Here is a 9,422-nt window from a genome sequence, read left to right on the forward strand (position 1 = left end):
GTAAAGATTTACAGCCTCGGAAACCCTGTACAGGGTCTCTATGAGTCGGAACCGACTCCACGGCACATAACAACAACAACAACAACAACAGTGTAGTGGTTACGAATTTGGCTGCGAACCTTAAGGCAAGCAGTTCGAAACTACCAGCTACTCCACAGGAGAAAGATGAGGCTTTCTGCTCCTGTAAAGATCTACAGCCTCGGAAACTCTGTACAGGGTCTCTATGGGTCGGAACCGACTCGACAGCACTTAACAACAACAACCATAGTTTTATTGTACTGTACTCTTTGTCTAGTTTTAAGTACCAGGGCTATTCTGGTCTGAAAAATTAATTAGGAAGTGGGCCTTCCTCTTCTATTTTCTAAGCGTTGTTGTGTGTAACTGAAATTATTTCTTCTCTAAATAACAGAAATATTTCACCAATGAAGCAATAGGTACCTGGCGCTATCTGTAGACAAGAGTTTTAATGATCAGTTCAATTTCTGTAATAAATTAATTCATATTTTTATTGTAATCTATAGGCTCTGTAACCAACACCAAAGTAGTTGCCATCAATTCAGTTCCAAGACATGGTGACCCACCAGTTCTGTGTCTGAGTAGAGCTATGCTCCATAACGTTTTCAATGACTGATTTTTTTTTTTTTTAAGTTGTTGTTGTAGTAGGCACAGGAAAAATATATTTTAGAAGGATCAGCACAAGACTGGCCTCTATGAGGTAGACATTAAAGATATTCCAAATGTCCAACTTTTCCAAGCTGTTACATGCTCCTCCCCTCAGTTTTCTTTCTTTGGAACAATTTAGAGTTCCACAAGGAATTAACTCACACTGTTGTATAGCCTGGCAAATCTCATTAGCCTGGAGATTACCCTGTCTCAGTAACAATTGAATCAAAAATAGGGCAATAACTGAGCAGCAGCAGCAAGAGAAGAATGAGCCAGACTGTGGGCTGGTGCAGAGCCGTGCTGCCATCTTGATGTTTGCAAGCAGCTATCGACGGCACTTAACAACAACAAAATTGATACATTGGCCTGCAGGCACAGGAGGTGGCTGGAGGTTGCTGGCAAGGAGTGTAGTTCTACCTTGTCCCATGCCCTCTTGATAATTGGAAGTGTGCCCAGTTCCTGCACTCATCACCCTAGTAATAGTATCATCCCTTCCTGTGCCTGCATAGTATCTCTGCTTCTGGAGGTGTGTGAAACCCACCCTGAACTACATTATGCAAACAGTAAACAGAAAACTAACTGTGTTCACATTTCTGGTCTCTACATCGACAAGGAGACATGTGGTGAGTGCCTGACTATGCACCAATATGCAACTCATTGCCAAAGCATAAATACGACACAGCAGTGTATCAGAGAAAACAGACAATTTCATCATACACAAGAAACCAAGACAGAGTGCCTCAAACAAGTGACTAAAATACAGTCAGAAAATATAACACCAGAATTCTGATAAGGAATTTATAAGAATTCTAATAAGGTAATTTCAATGGGTTGAGAGAGAGAGCAAGAAAACTAGAGATAATATCAAGGAAAACATAAACAAAACTCTAGAAAAAAAATCAGGAAAAAAATGACAAGATAATTAAAAAAACGGAAACTCTACAAAATCAGCAATTAGAAAGGGAGAATACTTCAGAAATAAATATAATGCTTAATGGGCAAGGAAACAGATTTGAATAAATGGAAATCCAACTTACTGATCTTGAAGAAAAATCTCTGAATAGTCATCTGCTAGAGGAACAATAAGAAAAAGATCTTCCCCCTCACCCCCACAAATAAAGCCAAAGACTTACATGGCACACTATGAAGAGGAAAACTTAAGTGTGATAAGAATTCTAGAACACAAAGAGGCGAAAAAATAGCATAGAGAATATTAGAGTTATGGGAAGAAAATTGCTCTAATATCATAAAAGATGAGATCTCCATTCTAAAAGCTGAGCAAAGTCAAATAGGAGAGACCCCAAAAGAAAAACACCAAGATATATTATAATCAAACTTTTAAAAACTAAAGACAAGGAAAACTTCCTGAGAGCAGCTGGCTCAAAAAAAAAAAGGAAAAGTTATCGACAAAGGATAACTAATAAATTAAGGTCTGATTTCTCAGCAAAAACCATATAGAAAAGAAGACAATGGAATGACTTCGGAAAGAAGTAAAACTCTGAAAGGAGAAAAAGGAATGCAAACCAAGAATCATATATCCAGCAAAACTGTTCATCAAATATAGCAGTGAAATTAGGTCATTTTCAGACAAACAGAAATTAAAAGACTTTATAAAAACCAGACCAATTTTACAAAAAACACTAAAGGGAGTTCTTTGGATAAAGACCCAACAACAGCAGACAACAACCCGAGACTAACACACATGACAGTGACAGCTAGACTAAACCCTGATCTAGAAGTATGCAAAGTTAAACAGATCTAGAAGACTAAAAAAGTCCTAGTGTCATACTGTAGACTAAAGCACTGAACCTCAAGGTCGGTTTGAACCAGAAACTCACCATTCAGTCCTCGGAACCCCTATACACGGTCACTATGAGTTGGAACCCACTCGATGGCACTTAACAACAAGAACAATAATCACATTGCAAAGAAAGAGTCAGTTGCAACAACAACAAAAAAACATGAAGTAAAAAGAGTGAATAATCTAGTTACAGAACTTTAAATGAAGAGGAAATGAAATAAATTTCAAGAAAAAAATAAAAATAATAAACCTAACTGTAACCCTAAATACTAGATTAAACTATTACTTCTAGCTGTAGTCCAACCATTACTCCTAACCATAACCCTAACAATAAATGAAATCCTAAATCTAGTCAAGATTTACCCAAAGTCCCGACCTTAACTGTCACTTCTACCCAAGCCCCCCAGTTCACACATTTACAATTATACAACGATCCTTCTTAAACATTTTTGTTTTTGAAATTCTCCATGTGAGTTAATGCATCTCATTTTAACTGAAGTATACTATTCAAGCGTATGAATATGTGAAATCCATTATTATATTTATTAACCAACATTTTCCCCTAGTGTGGTGCTGTTGGATAAGCACTTGACTACAGGGTCGATAGTTGAAACTCACCAGCCATTCCTAAGAAACCCTATACAGGGTCACTATGTCAGAACCTACTGAAAGGTGCTTAACAACAACATCAACAGAAAAACTAATATTCATAGTGTAGTAGATAACACAAAGCTACCTGGTGTCACGCTGTGGGTTAATGCGCCAGACTGCAAACCATTTGAACTGCAAGGTAGGTGGTTCAAGCTCACCAGCTGCTCCTTGGAAACCCTATACAGGGTCACTATGGGTCGGAACCTACTCGACGGCACTTTACAACAACAACAATATAAATATATATATTGTTGTTGTTATGTGCTGTGGCATCAGTTCCGACTCATAGCGACCCTGTACAGGGTTTCCGAGGCTGTAAATTGTTATGGGAGCAGACAACCTCATGTTTCTCCTGCGGAACACCTGATAATTTTGAATTCAGCTCTGGTAGCATAGTGGTTACGAATCGGGCTGCAAACCACAAGGTTAGCAGTTCGAAACTACCAGCTGTTCCGCGGGAGAAAGATGAGGCTTTCTGATCCTGTAAAGATTTACAGCCTCAGAAACTTTGTACAGGGTCGCTATGTGTTGGAACCAACTCTATGGCACATAACCACCACACCACACTACATATATATGCTACGCGTGAGCCCATTTGTGCTGCCACTTTTCCAATCCATCTCACTAGGGGTCTTCCTCTTTTTCTCTGACCCTCCACTCTACCAAACATGAGAGCCTTCTCCAATGACTGGTCCCTCCTGACAATATGTCCAAAGTATGACAGACAAAGTTTGGTCTTCTTGGCCTCCAAGGAGGACTCTGGCTGCACTTTTTCCAGTACAGATCTGTTGGTTCTATGGGCAGCCCATGGCACTTTCAGTATTCTCTAACTCAGGGATTCGTCAATTTTGTCATTCGGTTGGGTTTTCAATGAATGGGCTAGGGATGGGAGTTTCAGTACCAACAAGAAAGAAGAGCCATGAGTTAGAGTTCCATACACTGAATTTGGACTCCTGGTTTGGCGCTATGGGTTAATACGCCAGATAGCAAAGCCGTTTGCCATTTAAACGGCAAGGTCTGCAGTTCAAACTCACCAGCTGCTCCTTGGAAACCCTATACAGGGTCGCTATGGGTCAGAATTGACTCAGTGACACTCAACAAAAATAACAACAACACTATATTTGCATTTTTCCATGCAGTCATTTGTTGTCATTGGTAAGTGCTGTCAAGTGAGTTCCAACTCACAGCAACCCTGCATAGGGTTTCCAGGGAGTGGTTTGTGAGTTTAAAATGCTGACCTTGTGATTCAAACCAACCTTACAGTCCAGTCCTTTGTCCTACAGCACCACACCAGGGCTATATTAAACAAGATGTTGTGTTAATGTGTTTATTTTGGTTCATTCTTTTTGGATGTGTATGTTTACTGCTAAAAATTGTCCTCTAAGCACTGCTTTTGCTGTGTCTCAGATGTTGTGATTCTCATTTGATTAAAGGAATTAAAAAAATGTTTTTATTATTTCTTCTGTTATCTATTAAGTAGATTTTAAACAGGGTATTATTCAATTTCCATGTATTTTGATTTTTTTCCCCTTTGTCTTTCTAGTCTTAATTTCTAATTTTGTAGCATTGTGGTCTGAAAAGATGCTTTGTAGTATCTTGATGCTTTTCAATTGATTGAGGCTTTGATGGTAGCCTAACATATGGTCTATGTTGGAGAATGTTCCATGTGCACTGGAAAATAATGTGTATTGTGCTATTGTTGATTTGAGTGCTTTGTATAAATCTAGGAGGTCAAGTTGGTTGATTGTGTTGTTTAGTTCTTATGTGCCTTTGCTGAGTTTCTATCTAATTATGCTGTTCTCTTACTATTATTGTTGTTGTTATTGTTAAGTGTCATTAAGTTTGTTCTGACTCATAGTAACCCTGTATAGGGTTTCCAAGGAGAAGAGTTGCCTATTTTTTCAATTCTATTAGAGTTTGGTATATATATTTTGAGACTCTTTTATTGGAAGCATAGATATTTATTATGGTGATGTCCTCTTGTTCAATTGACCTTTAAATCATGTGATTATGCTCTTCTTGGTCTCTTATGCTGGTCTTTGCCTTAAAGTGTAATTTATCAGAAATTAATATTTCCACTACTGCTTGTTTATGATTGTTGTTAGCTTGGTATGTATTTTCCATCCTTTAATTTTTAATCGATTGTTGTTGTGTGTAAGGTGTGTTATTTGTAGACAGCATATTGAGCGATCCTATTTTCTTATCCATTCTGCTACTGTTTTTTTTCTGGATTGGGGCATTTAGTCCATTATTTTAAGTTTGAATTGATTTCAGTCATTTTGCTGTGTTTTTATTTTTTTATTTTTTGTAGTGCTGCTGGTTTCTGTGTTTCACACAATTTTCTGTGCTGAGTTCATTTTGTGTGTTTTCTTGTTATTTTCTTCATTGCTGTTGTTTTAATGTTTATTAACTCTTCATGGTTTTCCCTTTTCTTGATTTGATTTGAAGGTGTATCAGTATTCTTTGAGGTTACCATGTAATTTATTAATTCATTTCCCATTTTAAACAGACTTTTATCTTGAAATGTAATTGACTTACTCACCATTTTGAAGTTCTGTACCTTTTCCCTCATTTTGTTTTGTAGTTGGCTTCATTGTAAATTTATATCTCTGGTTTCCTAATTTCAATCTTGTAGTTTTGTTTACCTTTGGATACTCACGTTGCTGATCTCAAGATTAACAGTTTGAATCTACCAGCGGTTCCTTGGGAGAAAGATGAGACTTTCTACTCCCATAAAGATTTGTAGCCTTGGAAACCATATACAGGTTGTTATGAATTGGAACTGACTGAAGGACATTTAACCACCGCCACACCATATCTGAATTGAATTCTGGGTCATGTTGTTTGTATATGTATCTCAGGTTGTTGCTGCTATTGTTGGTTACAAAGGACTCCCATTAGTATTTTTTGTACTGTTGGCATGGTTATTACAAATTCCTTTGATTTCTGTATATCTGGAAATGTTATAATTTCACCATTGTATTTGAGGGACCGTTTCATTGGCAATATGTTTCTAAGTTGGCAAATTTTTTTTTTCATAGTTTTGTATATGTCTCCCCACTGTCTTCTTGGTTGTATGGTTTCTGTTGAGAAACCAGAGCTTAGTATTATTGGTTCTCCTTTGTAGGTAATGTTTCATGTTTCCAGAGCTGCTCTTTCCTTGACTTTGATGTTAGAGAATTTAATTATGCTTTGTCTTGGTGATTTTCTTTTGGGATCTATCTTGTTTCATGTGCATTATTTTCTTGAATGCTTGTCTTCTCGTCTTTCATGATGTTAGGGAACTTTTCTCCCAGCAGCTCTTCTACTACCTTTTCAATGCTTTTCTTTCTTTCTTCCTGTTCTGGGACTATGATCACCCATAAATTATTCCTCTTCATGCTGTCCCAAATTAATTTTAGGCTTTCTTCAGATTTTTTCATTCTTTCTTCTGAATGTTCTTTTAGTGTACTAATATTAGACATTAATCTTCAAGCTCACCAATTTTTTTTTTTTTTTTATGTTTTATTGTGAATTATCTTATAGTTTACATGGGAGAACATTAGCTTTACATTCATCTTATCATATATTGTTTCACTATCATGGTTACAATCCCCTCCATGCATCATCCGACAACCAAAGGGTATATACCCTGCAAGCCTGCCTGTCCTCCCCACCCCCCGGTTGTCAGCACACAGCCCTTCTCACTCCCTGGATCTATAGTCCTCCATCTCTACAAGTCACCATCTTTGCCTCCATCTCTGGTATCACTGTTTCTCTGGTTAGGGTCCCGCAACCTGCTCTTATCCATTGATGGTTCCTGGGACATCTGCTCCTGGACTGCAAAGTCAATCACTCCCCTCCTTTTGCTACAAAACATCTACCTTTACATTTCCAACCCTCACAGTCAGTCCTTATAACAATTATTCACTATTATACCACATGAGACATATCCCCATCTCCTTTCATCAGCCCCACCCAGAAAGATTGGATACTACTCAGTGGAGATTCTACATTCCTCCACACCCTCTGGATCTAGGCTCTCTCTTGAAAGCTCATAAGCCAGTCACTTCTTGCCTTTGTAGCGCCCCCCCCTCGGGTCACCAATGTCAGGGTGCCCATCCCTGTCTACTCTGTGTATGGAAGGGGTGGGAATGATCCTCGCTTTAAAGATTTGTTCCCTCTTTTGAGCTACTGCATCCATAGGTGTAGATCAAGTTCATCAGATTACTCTTTTTTTCATCTTATTTCTTCTTCTAGTTGAGCTCTGATCATCCAGCCTTGAAGCCAGGCAAGTTTGTATTATCTGAAAGTGTGGGCGTTCTTGTGCATATGCCCTCACTTCTTATCAGCTAGACTATTCACACTCCACTCTAGCCCTCTGTGGCTGTGTCACTGACTCTGGGCCCAAAAGTCCCCAGGTCTTGCCGCACTGCTGGCCAACCACATCTCCAGGTGGGTTCACAGGAGTCTATTGAACTTTGTAGGGCTTAGCTTGCAGCTTCATTGCTGTTTTTCCCTCACTCCCCCATATCGTTGATGAACATAGTCACCAATCAGAGTGCATATCTGATTATGTATTCCCATTGAGTTTTAGTCTTGTTTGGGTGCTAGGGAGGGGGGCAATACACAAGAAGGGGGAGGGGAATGGAAGAACAAGGCAGATGGGAAAACAGTTAGGTAGGTTTGCATGGACCAAGTGGGAAAGTGGTAAATAATGGTGTATACACAACTTTGGAACCTTGGAACAACAGGGCTCTGGGATACAGGGATTAAGACATGCTTGGAATGGGCAAAAGGGGGAAAACAATGTTAAGATGTTTGGCGGTCTTTTTTTTTTTTAATGTTTTATTGTGAATTGTGTGATAATCTACATGGTAGAACATCAGCTCTACATTCATTCCATCATCCATCATTTCGTTGGCATAGTTATCATCCTGTCCATGCATCCTCACCCAACCAAGGGGTGTACCCTGTAAACCTGCACCCCCCTCCCACCACAGTCCTCAGCCCCTTTCCATCTCCTGATCCCGAGCCCCCAGCCCCACCATCTCTTGATATTGTCTTCTCTGCCTCTATCCCAGGCCTCACTGCCTCTCTGGGTAGGATTCCATTCTTCGCTCTTCTCCATTGATAGTCCCAGGGTCTTCTGCTCCTAGACTGATGAATCAATCACTCCCCTCTTTGTTACAAAATGTCCATCTTTAGATTTCCAACCCTCTCAATCAGTCCTGATAACAATTATTCACCATTGCATCACAAGAGACCCATCTATATTTCGTTTCATTAGCCCTTCCTGGACAGGCTGGACACCACTCACTGGAGACTCCACATCCCTCCACGCCCTCTGGATCTAGGTTCCCTCTTGAAAGCTTGTAAGCCAGTCACTTCTTGCCTTTGTATCCCTTCCCCCATTTTGAGTAGCCAGTGTCCAAGTTGCCCATCCCTGTCTACCCTTTGTGTGGAGGGGTTGGGTATAGTTCTTGCAGCAGGGACATGTTTCCTCTTTTGAGCTACTGCATTTATAGGTGTAGGTCATGTTTATCGAATTGTGTCAGATGATGCTTTTTTCCCTCTTCTTTCTTCTTAGGGTTGAGCTCTGTTTATCCAGTCTTTGAAGTCCAGTCAAATGGGCATCATCTGCAAGTGTGGGTGTTCTTACGTCTGTCCAGCCTCTTTTTATGAGCTGGTCGTCCCGCTCTCCACTGTAGACCTCTGTGGCTGTGTCCCTGACCCTGAGCCCATGAGTCCCCAGATGTTGCCTCGCTACTGGCCGACCAGGTCTCCATCCGGGTTCACAGTAGTTTGCTGAACGATGTAGGGCTTAGCTCGCCCCTTCGTTGATATTCTTCCGCCACTTCCCCTTCTGGGTGATGAGCATGGTTGTCATTCAAAGTGTATATTTCCCTTGTGTCTTAGTCTTGGAAGAGAATTTGCACTGAGAGGATCCGATCACTTGCCTTGATGTCTCCTGGGCAGGCCACTGGTATGTTCTTGTGGTAACAGTCGGACTGCCCTTATTGTTTTGTATTTTTCCTGTAAGTCCTTCTTTCAAGAGGTATCTTCTGGGTTTCTGGCTGCTCCTGGCTGGTCTGCTTGTCCTTTCAAGTGGAGAAATTTCCCGTCTCTGAAGGTCTGCTTGTGGTTCGGGCTTCCACCCATACTCCCATGTAATGCAGAGGCTCCTCAGTAAACCTCCTTCACTGGACACATTGTAGCCCCATTTTAGGTATTCTAATCAGTTATAGGCAGAAGATGGGCTTACAAGCTTTCCATGTTGATATTTCTGGTTATTCCTTTCTCTCCCCCTCCAGTGTCTGTTTTATAA

Source organism: Chrysochloris asiatica, unplaced genomic scaffold, assembly GCF_000296735.1.
Source record: "Chrysochloris asiatica unplaced genomic scaffold, ChrAsi1.0 scaffold00114, whole genome shotgun sequence".
NCBI lineage: Eukaryota > Metazoa > Chordata > Mammalia > Afrosoricida > Chrysochloridae > Chrysochloris > Chrysochloris asiatica.